The following is a 26,680-nucleotide window of genomic DNA, read 5'->3' on the forward strand; positions in this document are numbered from 1 at the left end:
AAACACTGTTGAGGGGGACAGCAGGTGGGTCAGGAGAGGTCCCCCTGGCCAAGGATTAAACTTGCACTGCAATGTCTGCAGACAGCCTCACAGTGCTAAGCTCTAACCCATTGTACCACCAGGGAGGGCCCACCTTATGTAGTTTTTAGCATTTTTTTCTTTTGTTTCAATTTCCTCTAAGAATCATTTTTTTCTGATAATTATTTCTTAGTTCAAAATTTGCAATTTGCTTTGATGCTTATGTGTGTACAACATTAGTATGAACTGTCAAGATTCAAAATTATAGTCAAGTCAAAGTAAAAAATTATTAATTTTTTCAAGATAAAAAATCTTACATTGAGCTGTGATCTGAAATTGATTAGGTAACTCTAACTGATCAGTCTGTGGAAGGAAACAATGATTTTTTGCTGAGGATACTGATTAAATGTTTAATTTAAGGATACTTACATAGTACCAAAAACATTTTCTCAGCTATATTATATCTTTGTGAATTCTAGAACCTTGCTTTTGCAATAAGTTATATGTATTTAAGTGACTCTTTTTAGGTTCAACTTAGTAATTAAGTCTAACTACAAAGTTTTAAACAAACTAAATACTAGAATCAGTTGTAGCTTATGGTCTAGTAAAATGCAGCAAATAGTCCTTATACTGATGGGAAAGATATAATATTGTTGTGAGGATATTAATGGTCAAGAAAAGCACATATAAATGGGGAAAGCAAGAGAGTGTAATTCTATTTTATATGAAGATAAATGCATGCTGTCTGTGGAAAATAAAATATGCTAATTGTGTAAATAGCTCAACAAATTTTCAAATTGTAAAGTGAGTAAAATGATGGATATACAGAGAGTACATTGTTGACTCAAATTTATAAAAGGAACACAATTCATTTTGTTTCTCCAGTTTTCTAAGGAAGTTTAATTCTTTCTTGTAAAATAATATTATTAAAAAATACTTCATAATCTTTCTTTGCCAAAGAAATATATTTTGTTTACATGATCACATTTCATTGTTTTTTGTTTTACCCTCTTCATTTCATACAATTTATTTCCTCTAGATTGAATGATTGCTTGATCAATAGATAATTTGGTACAAGGATAGTGATAAATCCTTACATAGCATAAAAATTAAAAATTCCACTAAAAACAACTACTTAAAAAATTTCATCATCTGCTTATAAAATAACATACGTTTGCCATATTATTCTATAAGCAGGTTTTTAAATTCTTATTTTAAAATAAATTTGCACTAGAGATATTGTATCAAGAATTAGTTTATATACTATTTAATGTATATAATTTTAATATACACAAATGTATATTTTATACAAGAAAGATGTGATTTTCTAATCAAAACCAAAATTCTAATATTTTAATATGCAAAGAAAGCTAAGATACAGTCTTATTTGTTCTGAATTAGTTTTAGACCCTTAAACTATTTTCTCAGAGTATTAGATTAACGTAATAGGAGTTGCAAAGTACAACAAATCTGGGGTACCACCTACCCCAGATTATCAGAATTATTAGGTGGTCTCTATATTTTGGTGAACGTTATTTCCTCTTGTTTGTAAATGTGTCTGGGGAACATAACAAATCTATTTCATCAGGTACTTTCAGTTGAATGACATTCATGTGTCAACCAGGATGAAGTCTTATAGGACATTGAAATTATAATATTTCTCTTTTTTCACTATTACGATGTAGTTATTTTTTTTAAAGCTTACGTTACATTGACTTTTACATTTTTATTTTATTTATTACATCATTCTTGATTTTTGTACAATGTATGCTTTTTCTTATCAGTTATAATCCCCATGAAATTCCCAGCACCAATTCACTTGTGCATCATCACCACAGTCCCTTGTATTCTTCCACTCCCCTCTCTCACCCTGGCAGAATGTCTCTGGTTTATAGCTGCTTGTTGATTTTGATTTTTACTTTATTATAATTACTTCTTTATCATATTTTTTTAAAGGTTGAATTATGCTATACAGCTGAAAGTTTAGGAGAATGCTGAAAAAAGATGTTGAAATTACCCCAACATGTCTTCTTGCTTAGGGGCAAAAAATTTTAGCTTAGGTCTCTGGTTACTGAAATGTTGAAAAAGGTCACTGTTTGTTTAACCATTGCTATAATACTACTTTCCAGCATCTTGCTTGATTTTCTTTAGTGGAGAGACCATATTGACTGTATTCGTAATCACAACCTGATTAAGTGTATTGTTGTTTGCCAAGATTAATTTGTGTTCTACACAGACCAAGCAGGTAATTTAAATTTGCCTGTGTTTGTAACCTCTACTCTTTATTCAACCATTTTTTTTATGGCAACACTAATTGCTACATTTCTCCAGGGTAACGATAAAGATTTGTGTTTATGCTTTGTAGAAGGAGATACTTCAGTTTGACCATTACTACATTTTTATAGTTTTTAATTGATGGACCACAGAGACAAAGAAAAACTGATTCTAAGTACAGAGTAAATATAGCAAATACATCCCAATGATCTGGTGAAATCATAAAAGTTTAGAATGGAGACATCACTGTGTCAATTATAATATAGAATCTGAACAAAAACTCATTCATTTCATGGCCCTCATAACCTGTATTCACATCAATGTTTACAGTGGTTTCTCAATCCACTGGAGTTTGTTTTAGCTTGGAGACAGTACTCAATAATCTCTGACAGAGTTTGGCATTTACCTTCTATCTATAGTGTATTTAGAAATGACCAGAGATACTTTTCAGAGAACTCAAAGGAAGCTGTAAAATATTGATATGTTATTATTGCATAGTTCTTCAAGTGGTTTCACTTCTCTCTTCATTTAAGGTATTATGAGGCAAATAATACAATGCAGTCTGGGAACTGGTGAGAGACCATTGCTAACTAGCTTGTAACTTTTTTTCCTCTGGTTTTGATGTCATTCATAGTAAGATAAAATGGTCTTTTCATTTTCTTGGTCTTTGAATGCCAGGGCACTATATTCTTTAGTACTTAAATTCTACCGCTTATATTATGAAATCTATACCTATCATCTTTCAAGTAATAAATGCTAAAATTTGTCCTCTTCCATTAAAATTCTAAAGAAATCAGAACATATTTTTACTGTACCTTCAGCTTCTGTATTCTCAATTTTAGAACATAAATTGTAGATATTTTGTTTATAATGGTGACACTATCTTCATTAATGTATTTTACTTCTTTATGATGATGAAAATGTCTACTGGGCCCTTTCCAAAGAAGAAATTAGTGGGTGATTTCACAAATGTTGAAGAAAAATTCAGCTTAATATTTCTATTTCAGTAGATAATTATTTTATGTAAAGCAAGCTATCTCTGGTAAAGGAATCACATTTTGGTTCAGATTTTGGTCAACTATTCAAAGATACATATAACACCTGTACCAGAGAAGCACACTGAATTTAGAATATCTATTAATGCATTTAGACCAGTTTGAATTAAATTATTTCTTCATTCTATGTAAGGAACTCAAAAATCCATTTTCATGCAATTTCCTGTATTTTACAAATTTGTTACTGAATCATGTGAGTCTCTTATTCAAGACATATGTGTCCCAATTTGCCTAGACAATTGGCCCATTGGCTCCCAAGAGGCTGTTGAGATCTTGAGTTGAATTGGAGTAATAGCTTTGGGAATGAAGAGAATTGGTACCATAACATTCTTAGTTATGACATGAACTTGGTATGAACAATTTGAAGGAAGAGCTTTCTCAGTCAGATGAGAAACAGCTGAATATGGTAACAGGAGAGACTCAGTATGTTTTAGAAACTGAGAATATTATGAGTCATCTGAATTTCCCACATATCCAACGTCCAGTGCTCAGGATTTCACTTTGTTCTAACCAATGGCCTCATTTCTTCATAAGGCCAGACATAAATTTAGTCAACTTTCTAATTCAGGCATACAGAGTAAGACTAGTATTTTGATATGTGACTCTTGTCATCCCTTTTGGAGGGATATGAGCTAGAATCTCCATATGACATGAACAGAGAATTTAAGTTATGAGTTTTTAATTTTATTTCTTTACATTTACCAGCTGCCAATCTTTCCAATATTCCTGTATTTCTCATATTTTTATGGTACCTAAATAGATGGGATTCGGTATGGTAACCCAAAATATTATCTTCAAGAAACATTTATTTTGAGGTACACCCAGGTAATGAGAAACATGCATCCATTTGTCCCATATTATCTAATTATCATCATTCAGTAACTATTCTTGCTACATTAAAACATAACCTTTGTGGCCCTCCCTGGTGGCGCAGCGGGTTAAAGCACAGCACTGAGAATCTAAAGCCGCTTCCGCATGAGTTCGATTCCCGCCTGCCCCGGAGGTGACCACATGGCGTGGCAGACCTCTCCTGGCCCGCCCGCTGCTCCCCTCAGCAGTGTACTTCGTCGATCTGCCTGTTCTGCTCCCCATCTGTCTCTGGTGAATCCTCTCACCCTCCGCATCTCTGGCCTGTACCCCAGTTCTGTATGAATAAATAAATAAATCTTTAAAAAAAAAAAAAAAAACAAACAAACAAAAAAACATAACCTTTGTAATCTCTGTTCCAGATTTACCTGGAAGACTTACCTGAAAATGTTTTATTTTTGAGAACATTTTTTGTTTATTGGTTGGTTTTATTATCTATTTTCTTTATTACAAGCAAAATATATTCTGTCTAATTTAAACAGAAATTCTTAATAAAGAATATTAAGTGACTCATAGCATCTTTGAAAAAAATGATTCAAAAATTAGATGTTACATTTCCATGAGCAGTGCTCAATGCTCTACCACAGAACTGACCTCAGGAAGCAAATTACCACTGCAGTTATCCAGCAGTAAATTATCTGGACCTGCCTTTGTTGTAATTGTTACTGCCATTAATTACAGTGCTACTTTACTCTCAAATCCGAAATTCCTGAAATATCTTCAGCACTGATATAGCAAGGTATCAATAAATGTTACTAGATCACTAATGGGAAAAATCTGAATAATACTCCAAGGAGTGTGAGTGCATTGAAAGAACCAAGGAATTAGTAGGTTTTAAATTTTATGAGTATTGCATATCCAGACATAATAGTAGGTAAAATGGAAGAAGGGTAAACATTCAACAACAACAACAACAATAATAATGTATAGGCAAAAAGAAATTTCTTCAAGTTCGTAGGATTAAACCCAGAAATTTCTTTTATATTCGATTATTTATAAAACACTGAGTTTTACATTAATATTGAAGTTCTTCTAATTTTGATAAAACACCTAAAGTCATAATAAAAATGAAATTAAGACGTAAGAGTAAAGGGGAGAAAGTGAAGGTATAATTTATAGAGAGAAAATAAATGCATAGATTTCTTTTACATCAAACTATATTTGGAAAAAAATACAAATTTCAATATGTGGACAGGTTAATTTGGTCAATTTTTGAAATTTCTAAAGAAAATAGCTAGAGTCAAATGTTTGGCTCACTTACATATCATTACTGTCTCTACATTAACTTCACACTGATGGATGTATGACTAGGTTATTATTCTGATTATGGCTGCCAGAAAAAAAAATCCATTTAATTTTGCCAACTGAAACTACCTGTCTATATTGAACTTGACTTAAGTGAGGTGCTTTGCTTATTCCTAGGCTCATTAGTTTTTTCAAATTATAGTTAAAAGAGGAGATTTTAGTGTAATGAACTTGTCCATAAATAACCTCTGATTTGCTTATTTGCTTAATACGTGTTTGTGGATGGAGTGAAATATGTTTAGAAGCCACCAAAATTCACTGGCTTTAGATTTTCTTAGGTATCCCCCTAATAAAATGACACATCAAGCTTTTCTCTTCCTTCTCTCTTTCAATTCTACCTATTGCAGAACAGTGGCAACAGTGTGCACATTAATATTCAAAGACCTCTATTTGCATTTTCTTATTTGATTCTAGTAATATTTTCATGACATAATATTATTATTATTCCCATTTTAGGATGAAGAAACTGAAGTTTAAAGATGTGAAGTGATTTGCCATGGTCACAAATCTAGTAAGTGAGGGAATAGGATTCTCCATCAAGGAATTCTTATTCTAGAGCCATTTTGCTCTGAGTCACTAGTCAGTATTGCACATGCTAATTCCTTCTATTGAAGCCTATTTCCTCCCTTCTAAACTGGGTCCTATTTCTTACATTGTTGTCCTAGGTAGTTCAGTCTTCAGATTCTCTTAAATCCCTGCTTCCTTGAAAAAACTTTCTCTGTTTTCTACTCTGATGATTGTTATCTGAGGTCATCTGGAGCCAAGAAACTTGAATTATTTGCTCTCTTCTCTGTTTTCCTGGAATCTTCTTCAGGAGGCCACACTAGCATGTGGCACCTGTGTTTATGAAAGTAATCCATAACTCAATGAATTGAATGGTTTCTCCAATATCCAAATAAGTGTTATAATTCCAGTTACTGGTAGGAATGCTTAGTTGACATTTGGTTTAAAGATTTTTGAAATTCCTTAAATAATTCCATGTCAATTTTTTTTTGGGGGGGGACTTCTTTCTTACACAACTTGTTTTTATAAATCAAAAATCCAGACATAGAGTACAGTTATCCTTATGTTCAGTTTTTCCAGAACTCTAAAATATGACATGATTATTTAAGGATTCTTGCTTAGCTGGCCTGTCTGCTTTCTAAATCTCTCTTCTTTATACAATCTAATATTGAAAAGGTTCATTGAGAATGCCTGAACCCATTCTAGAGGTTTTCAGATGGTGATTCCTATACTATTTAAGGACAGTCTTGGCTATTTTCATTTTTTAATAAATTTAATAATTAGTCACGAGATCCCACCTTGGACTTATGATTCAGTATATCTATGGGAAGGCTCAAGAATCTGCATATTTTGAAGCACACAGAGTGAATCTGTGGTAGGGTATATTTGGACCACATTTTGAGAAAAAAAAATTATGCTTATAGGGAATTTGAATTTTTGTTCCCTGTTCCTCTTCATCAAGGAAATGATGGTAAGACTAATCAAATTTGCTTGATGTTACTTTTCTCAAAACCTCTTGACAAATATCTACTGATAGTATTTTTAAACAAGCAATGATTTTATTAATATAATTATTCTCTTTTCTCTAGTCTCTTTTACTCTATGTCCCCATTTCCTACCAGGAAACTAGCTAAAACTCTTCTCTTTTGTGTCAATTCTGGTTGCAAACTGATTCCTTGTTTAGCCTAACCATAGCCAATGATCTATTTCCTGTGAGAACAATCAGAGTCTAGTTGGTCAGCCCAGAAACAGAGCACCTTAGTAGCTAAACTATTCAATCATGTTTTTCATTGACATATATGTTACAGACTTATTTGCCTAAATATTCATGTTATATGCCTATGTGGGTTGATGTTTCATACTGGTTTGTATGAAACATCATTCTGAAGTGCCATTATGCTTTAGCTACTAGTATCTGGAATAAATTTCTTGAAAGCATTTCCAATGACCTGGCATCATGTAATTCTTAGTGTGCTCTTAAATTGTATTCTTATTGTGCTCTTAAATTGTATTATAAGAAGGGACCCACACAGGCAAAATCTTGTTTAAATCAAGCATATGCATGAGTACCCTACTAGAATATTGAAGCTTTTTCCCCCCATGTTGTATTGAAATGAATTGCTTATTTGATTTTCCTAAAACTGATCGCCAAGTATTTATTCAGTCTCCTGTATTCATTATACTCTATTAAGCATTCTGAAAGATACAAAAGCAATTGAAAGTATGATCCATTTTTGGAACATTTTATTTTTTCACAGAAGAATTAAAGAACAAGTTAATAAAACAAAACAGTTAGAAAGGAATCAGTGCAATTGTATTTTAAGTTCATTAGCATTAATATCAAATTCATTACTTATGGATGCTATGGATTTACTCTTGATACCATATTATCTTATTTTAACCTACTATTTTGTCTCTTTTATTACATGTCCATGTCTGTAAAGGCACTTTATTTAGTGTTGAAATGCAGTTGCATTTATTAAAAAAAGATGCCATGCCATTTTATAATTTTAATATACCCTTATGTATGTAACTCTAAATATATTTTATGTATATTTAAATGGTCATGTCTTAGTTGCTGAATATTAACACCACTATAATTAATCTTTACTAATAACCCATAGTTCACTGATATATTAACAGAAATGAAGTAAGAAAAATATATTAAGGTAGTTTATTTGTTAAGAATATGTAATTTTATTAATAACTGACATTTCATTGAATATATTATTGAAATATAATAAATAAATTACCCTTTTTTTAAGTACCTTCCATAATGAAATAAAAAATGACACTTGGGTATGAAAACTCTTTATTCTATAAATTATTAATCTTTCAGGATATAATTCCTGTCATCTACAGTGCACCCACAGTAATAAAGCTTCACCTGTTATTACCTTGCACAAACCTTCAATATTATATAGATACAAAAGAATATAAATCTAATTCAGAAAATAACAACTTAATTTCTAAAGAGTAAATTAGTGTCATCTTAAATTGTCATTGATTGTGATGGGAGTGGTGATAGTAATTTATATGTTTTACTTTGATTTATATCAGACAGATTATATTTGAGAACAAAAGCTTCAGAAATAGAATGAAGAACCTTTAATATTTTCCTATATGATCCTGATACTGGTATCTTCTGAGGAAAGCTAGACATTTAGTTTTTCATGGAATTTAAACCTGTATTTCTAAGGATTTGTATTGGAAGCATAGTAGGTTTGTTTCCTCAACCTGTGATGTCACATACTTAAATAATTGATAGGGGCTTTGTTTTTCTCTAGTCAATTACTTAAAGACCTAGATTTCACACACAAGGGTCAACTTGATAGGGTATTTGCTACTAAGCCCATCGCTCTGTTGTGATTTTGAAAAAAAAAAAACAAAAAAAAACCCTGATTTATTCCTCCATAAACAACCCCATAGTTCTCCCCCAAGGACCCTGATGTAAAGTCAGTCCCATCAAAATGCTAAAGCTCTGGCAAATAAAAGGTAGATAGAATGGATTTAGGGATCAGAACTTACCTTGTTTTGTTGCCCATATGCAGTGCTTTTTGATTCATGTTTTGAGAATGGTTTTCTCTTAGAATTTCAAGTGTCCTCATGAATAATTTTTTTCATAATTTCTTCTTCTATCTTTTGCTGTTTCTTTGTAAATTATTTTTCTCTTCCTGTCGATCTGTACATTCTTATTCTTCCAAATTCCATTCTAGAGCCGTTTTCTTTTCTCACTTAAAGTAAAATAAATATATTTCACTTCACAGTATGCTTAACTATTTGCTATGTGGCCAAAACTCAGTGGCATCAAACAATAACTATTTATTTGGTTCATGAATCATGAATACATGATATTTTCTAGGATTCTAGCTCACCTGAATTTTCTTTAATCCATATATAGTCAGAAGCAGTGTGGAGATGTATTTGTTTCCTGTGTCTCCTCTGACTAATTAACACAATCTCAGTGTCTTGAACAGTCTTGAACAACACATATTATAAACGTTTTAAAGTCATAATTCCAACATTGATTGGACTAAAGTCAACTTGTTCACACGGTTGTGTTACACTTTGGGAGCTCTAGGAAATGATTGACTTTCCAGCTTCTAGAAAGCGCTTGTATTCCTTGCTTCTGGCCTCAATCTACATCTTCAAAGTCAACAATATTACCTGGAGTCCCTAGTTACTTCACCCTGACTTCTACTTCCCTATTCACTTTTTATGTACCATGTGGATTACCCAGGACCCACCCAGATAACCTAGCGTAATCACATTATCTGCTAATTGCCAATCTTCATTCCATCTGCACCTTTAATTCCCCTTTGATATTCAGAGCTCCAGGATTTAGAACAAGGACTTTTTTTGTTTTTTTTTTTGTTTTGTTTTATTTTACAACAGTTTATTTTTACATCATTTTGTACATTTTTTTCCCATCGCAATTGTAATCCCCGCGGGTTTCCCATCACCAAGTCACCCGTGTGCCATCACCATAATCCTGTGCACTTCCGTCCCCACACCCCCGTTTTTGATCCCATTCCCCACTCCACCTCCGCAAAATGTCTCTGGTATATGGTTGTTTATTATTCTTGTTATTTTCTCGCCTGGTCCATTATACTCCTGCTATGAGTGAAACCATCCGGTATTTTTCTTTCTCTTTCTGGCTTATCTCACTAAGCATGATCTTTTCCAGCTCCATCCAAGTTGCTGCAAAAGGCATGTGTTTCTCTTTTTTGGTTGCTGAGTAATATTCAATTGTATATATACCACATCTTTTTTATCCGATCATCTACTTTTGGGCAGTTGGGCTGCTTCCATGTTTTTCCAATTGTAAACAAAGCAGCAATAAACATGAGGGTGCAGGTATCTTTTTCAATCAGTGTTTTTGTGTCTTTTGGGTAGATACCTAGGAGTGGGATTGCTGGGTCATAGGGAAGCTCCATGTTTAGCAGTTTGAGGAACCTCCAAACAGTTTTCCATAGTGGTTGTACTAGTTTGCATTCCCACCAGAAGTGCAGGAGAGTTCCTTTTTCTCCACATCCTCGCCAACATTTGTTGTTGCTAGTTGTTTGATGTGCCATTCTCACTGGGGTGAGGTGGTATCTCATTGTGGTTTTAATTTGCATCTCCCTCATTACAAGTGATGTTGAACATTTTTTTATATGCCTGTTGGCCATCTGCATTTCCTCTTTGGAGAAGTGTCTTTTTAGCTCTTCTGCCCATTTTTTGATGGGGTTGTTTATTTTTGTTGAGTTTCATCAGTTCTCTGTATATTTTAGAACAAGGACTTTTTTAGGTGACAGTCTTCTAACTACATTTTAAGATCAACAGGTTAACTAGTTTAGGATGTCTTTGGCTGGTATAACTATGCTTTGCTCTATGGTCTTTCAGCTAACTGAATGCTAGCTTTGGCCTGACCCTTCATTGAAGGCAATTTCTAGAAAAAATAACATGTCACCATATTCACTGCATTCTAATGAATGAAACAAGTCAAAACCTCAGTATAGCCAAACAGATTCTGTGATCACCATAATAACTCTGGTTTACTGTTTTCTGATCTTCATATTTACTATTCTGGCTGACTGGCATTCTACCTTTTTACCCTGGCTCATCCCACTGAGTAGGTGGCAAATTGATCTTTGTTTTGTTTTGTTTGTTTGTTTTTATGGGGATGATCCATTGGGAAACAAACAAAAGAATTAAGTTTTTCTGTGTTATAATGCCATCTCTCTTTATGTATATATATATATATATATACATATATATATATACACACATATACATACATACACATGCATGCATGTGCGTGCATGCACGTGTCAATAGCTAACTTGTTTATACAGTTGTGATTAAGGGGTCTCTTCTTTCTACTCCCAGATGTGGGAAATTCATGTGAAGGGTTATGCTCACATACACTGGTATGGTTTGCTAGAGGTGAAGGGGAATGCTACAAAACCATGCCTCCTTCCTAATAAAGCAACTGACTTTAATAACAAGAGTCTTGGCCCATAAACAAATTAAGGGAAAAAATCAACCTGGAAAAGGAGTCTCTCTTTATAACATCTATTATCAGGTGATTTTTGACATTTATCATAAACTTTGATACTTTTCTCCTTTCAAACCTCACATCCAGTCATCATTAAATCTTAAGTATTCTTTAACTATAATTTATTTATTATTCATTCCATTGCTAACATTTTGACCTAACCGCCATTATTTTATTTATAATTATTTATAATTATTGCAGTCACAATTAATATCCTTGTTTTCTTTTTTGAGCATCTACAGATTATTTTAATCTAGCAGGCACAGAGAACTTTTTAAAATATGACATGTGATATCATATCCCTGCTCAAAACCTATCAATGTCTCCCAATCTCACTCAGTAAAACACATTGAATACAGGATCAGAATATTTATTATTTCTTTGACCTACCTCAGCTTTCAGTGCTTTGCCATAATTCAGCTGGCCAGTGAACTTGACTCTCTGTTACTCAGTGACTTTTCTAAACATGTACTAGTCTTATGATTTCTATATTTGTTGTTACTTCTGCTTTGAATCATCTTCCCCCAAATATCTATGTCTTCGCACCTTGGGATCATAAATTCTTTTGCTTAAATATCTTTTCATAAATATTTCATGACCATTCTATTTTAAATTGTTTACATATGTTGCCCTTGGGTGTGCATTCAAACACACACAAATATACACACACAATTTCCCTCACTTTGATCTTCTCTATTCCACTTAACAATTTCCCCCCATAGCACATACCATTCTTTAGCACCCTTTATTTTATATTGTATTTCACCTCACCTTGAAAATGTGTATTACATTATAACAACAATTTTGCCATAATCTGTTAACTGGAGTATCATCAAATGCCAAGAAATATGCTTCCACATACAACAAATATAACATATATTAATTATCTGTTGAAAGAGTGAGTGAATAATTTACCAAATTCATGAAACGTTATATTTTTATAAATAGGATTTTTCTTAGAAAAATATCGCATTGTTTATCAAAATAATTGCCTCTTCTTAGTTCTCAAATATTTCCTGATATTATGTTAAAAGATGTCGTTAAACAGTCTGATAGCAATGAAGCTTACATGGATACATCCTTTATGTCTTTATTTTTTACTTAATTAACTCTTACTCAATCTTTACCTACCATGTAAAGAGTTCTTTTAGGTAACTTTATTAATTTTCAGATCTAAGATAAGTGCCTCTCTTTAATGTTCTGGAAATTTAACTACATTCACACAAGTATGATATGATTTGCCTTCTTATAGACCTCTTCCACTATCCTGTAAGTTCCTTGAATGCAAATAATATGAAATTTTATTCTGGCTGAATACTCCATGGGTAGTATGTTTCTAACATGTAGCAGATACTCATAAAATTTTAAAGTGAATTAAAAAAATGTTATTCATTGAAATATTGTTGCTTGTCAAATGTAGAGTTCTATTTTAATGTCAGTTGATTTATGATGTTATTAATGACATGTCATTAAAATTAATCTCTTCTAAATACTTTTATCTATTCCTCTTGTCTTTTTTGACACCTCAATATAAATATCTTTTCAGATGGAATTATCCTGCCTTTGCCAACATTTTGCCAGTCATAACTTTTACAGTTAAGAAATCTTGATGATTTAATCTTAAAATACTTGAAATATTACTGTACTTCACCATGTGTACATTATTCAGTCTTATCACTTAATTGTTTCATAAGTTGAAACATCAACTTATGTTAGGCAAAACTTTCACAGCATTGAGCTTTTCAATTTTTGTAAGAATAAATTATTATCTTTTTAGATTAGGTTAATTGATTATCTTAACATAAAAGTTCCTGATTGTCCTTTATGTTGCTTTATCAGTTCCTGGTAATAGAGTTAATATACTTTTTCTATTTTTTAATTTCTAAGCATGACAGTTTTTAAATTGGTTATGTATATGAAATATAATTCTTATAAAAGTAAATCCACATAGGTGAAGACAGAGGAGTTTTGAAATTTACTACTTATAATAGATAAAATTGAGTGCCAGTCAATGGACTTTGGCAGAACTCCCACACTATACATTTTTAAAAGCAATTATTTTAATGTAGTAAATGTTCTAACTTTCTTTTATACTTTTTATAATACCCTGCAACTACATTTTCTGTTCTTAAAATGTTGAGAAGCTTCATAAGATCTCTAAGTAAAATTTATTTTTTTTTGCAATTTTAGTTTTAAAAAATAAATAGAATAACAAATAGAGAACAGATACTTTGCTCATACAAATCTCTTGTAAAATAAATGTATACATGTAAATTTAAGAATCAGAAAACATTTCTTTACCAATTTACTGAATCATATTGCTATTAATATTCAAATATGTGACCATAGTCTTTCCTTTCATTTTCAAGATTTCTGTATATATAAGGATCAATTGTTTATTTAGCACAATATTAAATCCCAACATATTCCTGCTTAAATCCATGACAAAAGAGAAATTTCATCATGTATTTGATTCATATTATAGCAATTACTTTTTGACAATATCTGAATGAGTGGATATAAATTTATTATTTAAAGATTTATTTTTACTTGTTTATGCATACAAGAACTGGGGTGTAAGCCCAGCAGTGTGGGGTTGGGGATTCACCAGATACAGAGTGGGGATTAGTTCAGGTGGATCTATTGAAGTGCACTGCTGAGTAGCAGGGGAGAGCCAGAGGTCTATTGTACAGGTATAGTTCCCAGGCTGAGATCAGACTCAGTGCTGCAATGGCTGGGGATAGCTTGATAGTGCTGATAACTTTAACCCTTGAGCTACTAGGGATGGCCCTGGAGTTAAATTTAAATGAGAACTAGAGAATAGGAAGTACTTGTGAAAGTCAACTCAGCCATTGAAATATCTCCAGAGTTAAAATACAGGTATCTGGAATCCCTACCCACTATTCTTTGCATTTAACCTTGTTGATTTCTTTGTCATTCTTCCTTTGTAATAGTGCAAATACCAATTTAAAGAGCTTCCTGTTGCTTTGTTAATTCTTTAGTAATGGCAGTGATATTTCTCATGACTTTTGCAGTATCATTTCAAACTCATTACTGTGACATGTGGAATAATTAAAGGCCAATTTAAACAAAAGTATCTGCTTCATTGATGTCATTGGAACCACACATTCCAAGCCTAATATAAAGTTATAAGAGATAGGTCTCATCTCGTGAATGTCAGTATTAAATTCCCAAATAAAGAATATTCTATGCTGAATGAATTTTAAAATGGAAAGTTGCCTGTGATATAGAATGAACAAAAGTACATTACAAAAGCACATTTATATTGTGAGTTGTATAGAGATCCTATCCTCCTTTAAAGCTAGATACTACAATTATTGCTTATTTTAATTGAAAATATAAATTATAGTGTAACAGGGAAAAGGGGAAGTTCCAGGTTCCCTGCCCCACCCAGAAGGAGGGTGGAGCTGAGCAGAGAAAAAGGAGAGAAGGAATGAGAAGAGAGAAGAAGAGAATGAAGCTGGGTGGAGAGCCAGAAGGAGACCTGAGGAAGACACATGGAGCAGCAAGCATGTGATGAAGAAACTGGGCTTGTTTCCTGATGAGGAACTCTGTCCCTTCGTACAGACAGAATCCTGAGAGGATGGCGACCTTGTTTTCTTCTGTTTTCCTATCTCACCGTCCTAACTGGGCGGATATCCAATCAATGATTCAAGCTCTATTAATCACAGATGAACAGAGGATGGTTCTAAAAAAAAACCCAGGGAGGAGGCTGAGCAACAGGATGTAGAATCCCCAGAACCAGAGGCGGCTGTTCCGATGGCAGATCCCAACTGGGACCCCAACGAGGGGGGAATGGAAATGTTAGAGATCTATAAAAAGTGCCTATTGGTAGGGCTGAAGCAGGGGATTCCTAAGCACAAGAATTTCAGTAAAATTCTGGAGCTTGGTCAGAGAGCTGACGAAGATCCTTCACAGCTCCTCGAGTGGATTATCCAGACTTACGCCAATCACACTGATATTAATCCAACTGCCCCAGAAAATTCACGTGTGATTTCAATGGCATTTATTATGAATAGTGCTCCAGACATCAGGAAGCAGGAAGAAGTTAACAAAGGTGGATGGTGTTACAGAGATGAGGCCATCTCAGTTAGTAGACATAGCATTTAGAATTTATAATGAAAGAGAAGAAAAGAACAAAATCAAAATCAGTATAAACACTGCCATAGTCACCTCCCTACAAGTATCTCACCCACATCTGCTTTAACCAGTCCAGGGTCAGGAAACAAGCCCGGTTTCTTCATCACATGCTTGCTGCTCCATATGTCTGTCTTCCTTAGGTCTCCTTCTGCTCTCCATCCAGCTTCATTCTCTTCTTCTCTCTTCTCATTCCTTCTCTCCATTTTCTCTGCTCAGCTCCACCCTCCTTATGGGTGGGGCAGGGAACCTGGAACTTCCCCTTTTCCTAGGGACCACCCTGTTACAATAGCTGTGTGCTTGCACTCACACACACACACACATATTATAATTACAGTATCATTGTTTTACAATGTTTACAAATTCACATGGTATATGTTTTAAAGTTGCAGGCTCATACCTTACCAGTGTATATTGCATAATATACAGGCACCTTATTGCATCATGTTCCCTTTCTCTGCTTTGCTCTACCTGCTCCTTCCCCCACTCGGTAACCTAAATTCTATAGTCAGCTTTATAGGATCTGATGTTGGTTTGGTTTATCAGACACTTTGTGCTGTTTCTCTATATCCCACATATAACTGACATCATCCTGTATCTATCTTTCTGCTCTGGTTTATTTTACTCATCACATTTCCCTCCAGTTTTAGCCGCATTGCCTCAAAAGTGAAGAGGTTATCCTTTTTGATATCTGAGTAATATTCATTATGTATATATACTATAGTTTTTAATTTTGGGGCATTTAAGTTGTTTCAATATCTTAGCTTTGTAAAGTGTGCTACAGTGAGCACAGGCATGGATACTTTCCATAGGAAGGAACTAGACCAGTTTATATTCTCCAGAGTTTATAAGGTTTCATATTCTTCACATCATTACCAACATTTGTTTCTTGTTTTTTTTTTTGTTTTTTTTGTTTTTTTTTTTTTTTTTACTTTTTGATAGCGGTATTCTCACAGATGTGAGGTGTTAATCTCATGTACTTTTGATATCCATTTCTCTGACTATAAATTATGATGATATTTTTTCATGAACCTGTTGACAATCTGTAGGTCTTTAATGGAGAAATAACTATTTACCGCTTCTGCCTTTTTTAAAAAATTGTGTTATTTATTTCTTTGTGTTTAGTTATATACATTCTTTGTAGATATTGGATCAGCCCCTTGTCAGATGCCTGATGCACACACATTTCCCCCCATACAGTTGTGTCCTCTTTTTAAGTGATGATTTCTTTCTCAGTATAGAAAAGTTACAGTTTGATATAATCCCAATTGTTTATATTCTCTTTTGTTTTCTTCTGTTGGAAATGAAGCTATGAAGACATTACTGAAGCTTTTACTATGGACTATATACTTATATTTTCTTCTATATATTTGTGGTCTCATGTCTTAGTCAACCTTTTGATACATTTGAGTTGATTCTTGTGTATGGTGTGAGATCATACATTTTTATTTTCATTTTTATGCAAAATATTGATTGATACCAACTCTGATTAATATACACTGACCTCTTGAAAAAATATGAAGAAAATTTTCTTATAAACCATGACTATTAAGTATAGTTTTATATTATCAAGCTTATATTATTATCATTTTTTTTAGGGACCAGTTATAAAGCTTATTTTATTCTTTCTAAATGTAGACATAGGGTTCTATTTTAAGCTTTTAGTTCCCAAAGGAAAAATAATAATTATGGTGGTTGTAAAAACTTGGTTACAATTTATTTAAAGATCCTTCTATCAAAAAATGAAATGTTTCTCCGTGTCTGGAGTACTGGCTGGCTTGCGACTTTCATTCACTAAGAATGCCTCAAAACTTCTATGAAAGATATGCAGCCACGGCGCTAAAAGATTCACAAATTCCTTTCCTCATTCTCTTGTATCCCTGAACCATCATGTGCTCCAGGAAAACCTAGTTTTCTTAAATATGAGAGAGCACCTGTGAGCATTGCAGCTTTCCCATAAAACCAGGAGTGAGGCTATCTGACACATGCCTAGTGCGCAGCAGTTCTCAGAGATGAATGCAGCCAAGTGAGTATCCTGCCAAGACCTGAAGAATTCCCAGGAAATGCTTACAATTGTGTGCCAATTGTGTGCAACAGTAAATCATTGTAGTTCTACATCACCAAATTTAGTATCTGCTTCTTTGCAACAATTGGTAAACAATAAAACAGTCGACATCTGTGGTACTCTTACAAAATGCCTGGAATTGCTCTAAGCACTTAATGAACATTACTTCATTATCTTTTTCATCACTCCATTTTTACTGAGGGGGAAACAGGTTTATAAATAATTGAAGTCACTTACATACAACTAGTAAGTAGAGAAAACAGATTCTGAATGCAGGCAATTTTGCTTCAGAAGCATCACATGAGCCACTATGCTATATTTGTTCTCAAAAGATAATTCAGAAATCATTACAGGTGATTTATCCTTAAAATACAAAGATTAAACTTCTCTAATAGCCTGCTTTATGTATGAATTATGTATCAATTTTAGTATTTATCTATAAGTCTACCTACCTACCTCTCGATCATCATACGTGTGCATATGCTTCATTCTTCAAATAGTAATTTTTTACTTTCTTAGCTGTATAATTATTCAGAATCAATTATATTCTGTCTCTGTATCCCTTTAGACCTGACCTGAGATTCTTTTCATAATAATATATCCTATTAACTTTTATTCTCAGATTGTTCTTTCTTATATTTCCTAATTTCATAAGTCCATATTTCAAAGCCTAAGATATTTAGCTCTCTGAATACATCATGATTTTAAATTTTGCTGCATCTTTGTAGCTAAAAAGGAAAGTTTGTCATACCACTTAAATTGGTCACTTTGTGTGTCTGAGGTGGAAAAGTTTATATCTTTTATGAAAGTTGTGGCAATACTTTTTCTGCTAGTTTGATTAATAGCATGTCTTTCCCATCTTCTCATTAGTCTTTTTTTTTTGTAACATTTTATTGGAATTTTTGTATGATGCATATAGTACAATAAATCCCTTTAAAATATAATTCTGAGCTAACATGAGTAATTTGCTTGCTACATGGTCAGTAAACCTATATACATATATAATGCTAATGAGAACAAACTGGACATCTTTCAAAAGAATGGCAGTATTGAGCCCTCCCTTGTGGTACAGCACTAAGAACTTGCACAGCCACTGCAGCACAAGTTGGATCCCCAGCTAGGGTGGTGTCCCACATGGAGTAGCAGACCTCTCCTGTCTCACCAGCTGTTCCCCTCAGCAATGTATTACAGTCATCTGCCTGTTCTGTTCTCCACTCTGTTTCTGGTGTACCTTTTCAACCCTTACATCTCTGGCCTGTACCCAGGCTCTTGTATGAGTGAATAATATTTAAAAAAAGAAATATATATACATTTATAGCATACATTTCTTTGTTATATCGGCATTTAAAAAAAAATCCAGATTTCTAGTATAGTATAGTATACTACAGTTTACTCTCTTTATATATATTTTAAATAATTAAGTCTACTATTTCTGAGTAGTAGATGCTAAAATATACTTAGAAAGTTACAACTTTGGGTTTTGAGTCTCCTCATTGACTAGAAAAAAAACAACTCATATAAAAAAACTTACTGATTTGAAATTTTGAGCTCTTGCTTCCTGATTGGGATATACATTTAATTTGATTTTTAGCATATATCAATTCACAGAAATAGAATATATTTTAAATCAAAGAGAAATCAATTTTAACATCTGAAGGAATAGAAAAAAATATTACTTAACAAATAACTTATAACAATATATTTTTATAGTGAACCATTTGATCCTCATGATAACCCTATGATATAGGCAGAATGGTTTTCCTATTTAACAGATGACGCCATCAAGTGTAAAATAAGTCATTAAATAAACAGAGGAGCCAGTGTGCAATTCAGACAGGCTAACACCAGATTCCATTCCATTAACCAAAACAAGAAGCAATTTGCTCTTGGAAATCCAATGTACTTCTTCTCCTCCTTCTTCTAAAGAAATGAACATGTTTATTTCAGTTCACAAATGAAAGTGTATATAGCTCATCGAAATAGTTACTTTTTTTTTTTTTAACTTCTAAGGCTAACATTAATGCATCCTGGAGGTTAATTCTAAGGTTAATGTTTCTTTCTAGCTAGCCTTTTGTTCATTACCTTGATTTAATACCCTAGTAAAGCGATGATAAATGTAATCGGCATGATACAGCTACAATGAGATAGCAAATCAATTATTGGGGTTATGCGTTTTCATGTACAGAGAAGTTTAATCAGATTGAAAGGAAGAAAGTAATGGCTTCATGTCTATCAGTGGGTTTCCATGGCTTGAAATGGCAGGAAAAACTTCATTTATTCTAATAATAGTAGATAGATAACATTAGAGATAATAAGTAGATAGACAACATTACATAAGTAAATAGACAACATTACAAATCAACTAATAGTGGTATGTGTCTGTGTGATTATTTCTCTCATGTCTGCAATATTTTGAATAGATTCATATTTGAGTGAAATAATTGTTTTATGCACCTTTTATGTTGATTAAAATTTTAATTAAGGTCTTCCCTGGTGGCACAACAGGTTAGGACGCAGCATCGCAAGCTAGCCACAGTCGCTTCAGCATGAGTTTGATCCCCATCTGCCCTAGAGGTGATCCACATGGCGTGGCAGACCTCTCCAGACCGGCCCGCTGCTCCCCTCAGCAGTGTACTTCATCGATCTGCTTGTTCTGCTCCCAGCTCTGTCTCTGGCGAAGCCTCTCACTGGCCCCTGCACCTCTGGCCTGTGCCCAGTTCTGTATGATTAAGTAAATAAATCTTTAAAAAAAAAAAAAAAAGAGGTCTGCCTTGCCACATGGCTCACCTCGGAGACATGCAGGGAGCAAACTCATGCTGAAGCCTTTAGCTTCTTAGTGCTGTGCTTTAACCCACTGCACCACCAGGAAGGGCCCCTTAAAAAAAAAAAAATTAATCTTAACATTTCCAAGATTCATAAATTATTTGACTTCCTTCAAGCTCTCCCATCATAAATTAAGCAGTATATATGATTAGTTAAAAATAAGTCTTGTGACACACTAATCAACATTAACATTTCATCAATGACTCTAAAATAAACTATGTATTTTTTTTCTTTTTATTGATTGGTCTTTAAGAAATTGGAGAACACAGAATAGCTACCACAGCAAGTGTAGAATCATAGGGTATTTCATAAAATTACTCCATTTTTCTTCTATTCTCATAAAGGAAAAAAAAAAATTGAAGAACAAGTGAAAAAAAAAAAAGGTTCACAAATAGAACCACAGAAATTAATGCTGTGAAATCTGCTAAGGAGGCCAAAGGCAGTACTGATCTGCCTCTGGTATAGTAGCTCCTTTTGCTGTCCTCTGAGAGGTCTCCTTTCTCTCAGTGCCAGACTGGCAGGGCACTGTTAAGGCATTCACTCTGATTGCTCCTATTTTCAAGCAAATTTGCATAGTAGTTATTCAAACTGATTCATGGTTTTCCTTTTAACAAGTTTCTCTCTCCTCCCAACTTTCCTTTTGGCATCCTTTATTATTCAGTGAAGTAGGAAAAATAATGCACTTGTGAATGTCTCTGAAATCTGATCTTTCCTTGAAGAACAGGGACAAAGAATCTTTCCAAATTCAGTTCAGAGAAATAAAGCGGTGTGGGTTTTTACTATCCTCTGCTTTAAATAGAACCAGTCCTAGCCTTTTCCTGCATTAACATTTGCCTAATGGGTATCTTACATTGAGCTTGGAAATGCATAATAGTACAATTTTTCCATTTAACAAATTATTATTTTCCATATTTGCTGAGGGTTCACTGAACATTATGTAGGATCAAGTTTTTATATGATGCACGATTTGTACTTTGCCCTTCAGAGTTCTTTTCACTGGCCAGTACCCAGTTATTTGAATATATATGCATATAAATTTTTCCTTTTGGGGGCAAAGTTACTTTTAATCTCTTTAATCCATAATAACAATATATTTTTTCTTTCTTGTACTTATATTTCTTTTGCAATCAAATATATAACATTAAAGTTGTTCTTGAAATATTTCATATCATAGCAAATACCTAGGAAATGACTGATGAACCTAGTGACTTTACCCAAAGGATTACGCACAACTACTTCTACCACAAGTCCTAGCACTGTTAGTGTGAATTTTTTTTTTTTTAAGATTTATTTATTCATACAGAACTGGGGTGCAGGCCAGAGATCCGGAGGGTGAGAGGATTCACCAGAGACAGAGTGGGGCATAGAACAGGCAGATGGACAAAGTACATTGCTGAGGGGAGCAGCGGGCGGGTCAGGAGAGGTCTGCTGCACCATGTGGATCTCCTCCGGGGCAGGCAGGGATCGAACTCATGCGGAAGTGGCTTAAGCTTCTTTGTGCTGTGCTTTAACCCGCTGCGCCACCAGGGAGGGCCCTAGTGTGAAATTTTTAAGTCATAATTTTATGACCAAATTAGCTTGTTATTTAAGTTGTGATTAGGTATTTATTAGTGATTCAAAATACTATACTTTATCTTTTCTTATTCTCTTTCTGTACACGAAAACTTCAAAATGTTTCCAATTCTCAAAAAGGATAAGTTGCTTTGGTTTTTTTACTTTGAAAATACAGTATCTTGTGCAAAGTGTTTCAAGATTTGATGGAACCATGAAAAACCATGCTGTTTTTGTGATGTAAGGATTCTGATCACAAAAAAAGAAAAAAAAAACAAAACAAGAAAAACCAAAAAACTGAATGTAGGTATGAGCAATACAATATATTTTTTTCTACAATTCAGTAAATATTTTCTATCCAATTTTTAGTTATGTTAAAGGGATTCTGTACATTTTTTCTTTTAAATTTCTTTCTTTTTTCTTAAGAATAAAAAAATACTAATTTATAAAATGGCTCACTTGTCTGGTACGGTGTTAACCAAAATACAATACACTAAGATACGACCCAGACCCTGTAAATGTCCTTTAAGCCATTTTATACAAGAGAATAACCAGAACAGCTCCTGATTATTAGGCTAGAAATAGGTACTTCGGTATGCCCTTAAGTTGAACAGGGATGTACACAATTAAATTTAGGAGTCTGTACATATAGCATCCTGGTATTTGTTGGTTCAGTTTGAGTTACAGCTTGTAGTATACTATTCCTGGTCTACATTTCATAGCCTTCCCTTCTCTGTCAAGTATTTTCTTTAATTTCTCCTTTTCCAGTTTTCTCTTTCTCTTTCTAGGCTCCTTTTGTTTACCGATATCAGCTGTTTTCTCCCTCCTTCCAATATCAGCTCCTTCCTCCTCTTCTTCTTTGTCTTCAACATTGCTATATGCTACTTTATTACAGACTTTCTGGTTCTGAACTATTTCCACAAATGAACACATTCAGATTTGAGGCAAAAAAAGGTGTTTTCCTCAGTGTAATCCAGTGGCAGAAAATACCATAATTGAAATCTTCCACTATGCCATTAAGCTTTGAGTAGAATGGTCTCCACTTTTCTTAATGATTCTAATTTGAGCTGTCTGGGTCTAATATATCGGTTCTGGGTTTCTCAAAATTTGCTGAAACTCAGAGTACATTTGGTTATCCACTTTGGTGAGTTCAGAATCTATGAGTCAACTGATGAAATCACCTTAATTTAGACTTACACATGGATATTGATCTCAGAGCCACAATATCTGAATAGCTGTGTTAAGATTCAGTGGCTTGAGATACCAACACCAATTACCAAGATGCTAACTCATCTCTCTTAGTTACTTCCATGTTACATCAGGGAGAATAGCCCAGCTTTCTTAGAAATCATTTTTTGTGTGCCCCTTCTGCAATATGTTGAAAAAGCACACAGTTCTGTACTTTTTCAGGACAGTTTCAATGGTGTAAGCAGTTGATAAAATATTAAAAGCTTACTATTAATTAATTTCACTTTTTTTTGGAGAAAGGCATGTATCAAAAATTCATTATGTAGTGAAGTATTTAAGATTTGTATAGATTTTTTTTTTAATTCTGTCAATTTTGCATTGTAATTGCTACACATAAACAAACAACTTAAGAACATGCTGTCTTTATCTAGTATTTTAATTAGGATTATTAAGTATATATTTTCATGTGTACTGGTATAGTAAAGTTAGAAAAATAACTTACATTATGAATGATCATAAAATGATTAAACATGAAACCCCATATTGCAAACCTGTGTGCATTAACTTATAATAGTTACATGGGCTGCAATAACATTTGAAAGAAAAACATTTTTTCATTACTGTTCCAAAAATGTTGCTCATCTGTTACCAAAATCTTTCTCTCTTAAATTTTTCTAAATTAATAGACCCGTTGTTATACAAAGATCCTAGAAAGTTCCTAGAAAGTATTACTAAGTAATTACGGGAAACTTAAGAAAAAAATAGTAATGCTGACCAGCTCAACACAGCTTCTTTTTCTTTTTATTTTTTTTAGAGGGAGATTTGCTTTCTTTTTCTTTAAATATTAGTTATTCTGGAAGAAGTATGTAGATGCTAAACAGAATGCAGAAGTATCACAGTACAAAAACTGTTTTTAGTTGTGACTCTTTTAGACAGTCTAATTTTGTCCTTATATCTGCTCTCTTCCTTTCAAATGTTTTTTAAGTTTTTTCATCATTCTTCACTTTGTGCATTTTTCCATCTCAGTTGTAATCCCAGTGGGCTTCCCACCACCAATTCACCTGTGTGCCATTACCATATTGTCTTCATTTTTATTCCATTACATTTCTTCTTTCTTTCTTTCTTTTTTTTTTTTCCACTTCTGATCCTTTATGTTCCTACAATGAGTGTAACCATCTGGTATGTTTTTCTTTTCTTTCTGGCTTATTTTACTAAGCATGATCACTTCAGCTCCATCCATATTACTGCAAAAGGCATGAGTTTATCTTTTTTGATTGCTGAGTTAATTCCATTGTATATATGTACCACATCCTTTTAATCCAGTCATCTATTTTTGGGCATTTGGGCTGTTTCTACAAACATCATTGATTGAGTTTCTTTACTCTTAAATAAAAGGACTGATGTTTTATGTACATGTATGAATATCATTAAATTTTCAGTCTGATTTTAAGTTTATGAGTTCCTATATTCATGGAATATTCCTTTCTTTGATTTTGTAATTTATTTAAGCTATATAATTTGTATCAATCAATGATATATCTCTATTACAAGTTTACTTAAAACAGCTATCCCTTCCTTGCCTTGTGTCAGTATGTGTGTAAGTGTTAGTATATGTTCATCAACTGTTCAAAAATACTACAGAAAAAGTTTTCTGGCATGCTTTGTTACTTAAAAAAATTATATGATATGCATTCTCACTTAAAAATAAGAATGTTAACATATTTGGTATTTATTACAGTTTTAATATTTCATGTGGAAAGAAATATTAATAACTTCTGTTTAAATAACTAAACAGCAGTATATTTTTTAAAGATTTATTTATGCATACAGAAACTGGGGTACAGATCAGAGGTGCAGGCAGTGAGAGGATTCACCAAAGACAGAGTGGGGAACAGAACAGGTGAGATTGAGCATAATACACTGTTGAGGGGAGCAGTGGGAGCGACAGGAGAGGTCTGCTGTGCCATTTGGGTCAGCTCCCTGACAGGGATAGAATTTGTGCTGCAGTGGATAAAGGACCTCACAGCGCTGTCCTTTAATCTGTTGTGCCACCAGGAAAGGTCCATGAAATAGATAATAAATTTTAATGCCTGTCACAATATGTAGCGATCACTAGTCTGGTTAAAACTGTTTACTAGTAAAATATAGAAATATAATCCAACAAACTTTTTGAACAAACTTAAAGTACACATGTTTTTCCAATGGATTTCATTTTTTTTCTCCATAACCAATGTTTTCCTAAAAATTCTAACATATTCACGATAGATTTTTTCCCAGCTACTCAGACCTCATTTTTACCTGTAAAATACTTTTTTAAAAGTAAAGCATGAACTTTTTTTTCCAGTTTTTTAATTGTTTATCTTTAATTGAGGTAAGACCTAGGTATTGTACCAGGTATTGCCATCAACATGCAACTTATCACCAAGTCACTCACAGTCCACCACTGTAGTTATTGTGCTTCCTTCCCTCTTGTTCTTTGTTTTTACCCCCTCCCCATTGCCCCTCTAGATGATTCAGTTCTATTGTCAACATTCAAGAGTTAGTCTTTAACTGACTCTTTATTTTCTATAATTTTGCTATAGTAAACAGTGCTGCCATAAATTTAGAGTGCAAGTTTCGTTTTGAATGTATGCAAAAACTGAATGTTGATTATCAAAGTGAGTTTGTGCTATCTTATTAATTTGATTATGATCTTTTTCATAATGTATACACATATGAAAACATGCTGTACATCTTAAATATATTGTTTTTACCTATTAATCATGCTTTAATAAAGGTGGAGAATATAATTAGGTTAAACTAATACAACTTTGCTAGAAATGTAAGGAAAAATAATAATTTAACTAGACTTGAATCAAAAAACCTCCTTGCCACAGTGTTCTGAATTTTCCATGTCTGTTGCCTCCTCCAGTTTTCACACTCTTCCCATTATTGGCACATTCATCTTTCCTTTTAATTAGCAAAATGACACAGTCACAGAAAAAGGATATTTTACATATATGTGACCACAATGCAAAGCCAGTTTTGATTTCTATAAGCCATGGTATGTTAGTACTAATATGAAGAGGGTACATTTAATTTAAGTGCTTTTGACTTTAGATTTTTTTAAATTGTCATAATTTTAATGACGTTTTGATAACATAATCTTGCTGTATTCAGAGACTTGAATTTTTTCCCCACAAGGCATCGTTGTTTTGCAATACTATATAGATGTACTTAATTATTTCTCAATTGTGAGTTCAGTTTTAGAATTGTCATTCTTTTGAATATCAAAGTTAGGTGTCATAATTATGTTGCTTAAATATATTTTACATATCTTTGATTAAGATGTCT

The 26,680-nt window shown here is 33.2% G+C and overlaps 1 protein-coding gene across 4 annotated transcripts in view; it reads left to right on the plus strand.

Moving 5' to 3' along the window:
• EPHA5 (EPH receptor A5) overlaps positions 1–26,680 on the plus strand; it is a 277,999-nt gene that overhangs the window by 138,610 nt on the left and 112,709 nt on the right. The gene's annotated exons all lie outside the window — the stretch shown is intronic.

The sequence above is a fragment of the Condylura cristata genome, unplaced genomic scaffold, assembly GCF_000260355.1.
Source record: "Condylura cristata isolate star-nosed mole 26May11 unplaced genomic scaffold, ConCri1.0 scaffold00012, whole genome shotgun sequence".
Classification (NCBI taxonomy): Eukaryota; Metazoa; Chordata; class Mammalia; order Eulipotyphla; family Talpidae; genus Condylura; species Condylura cristata.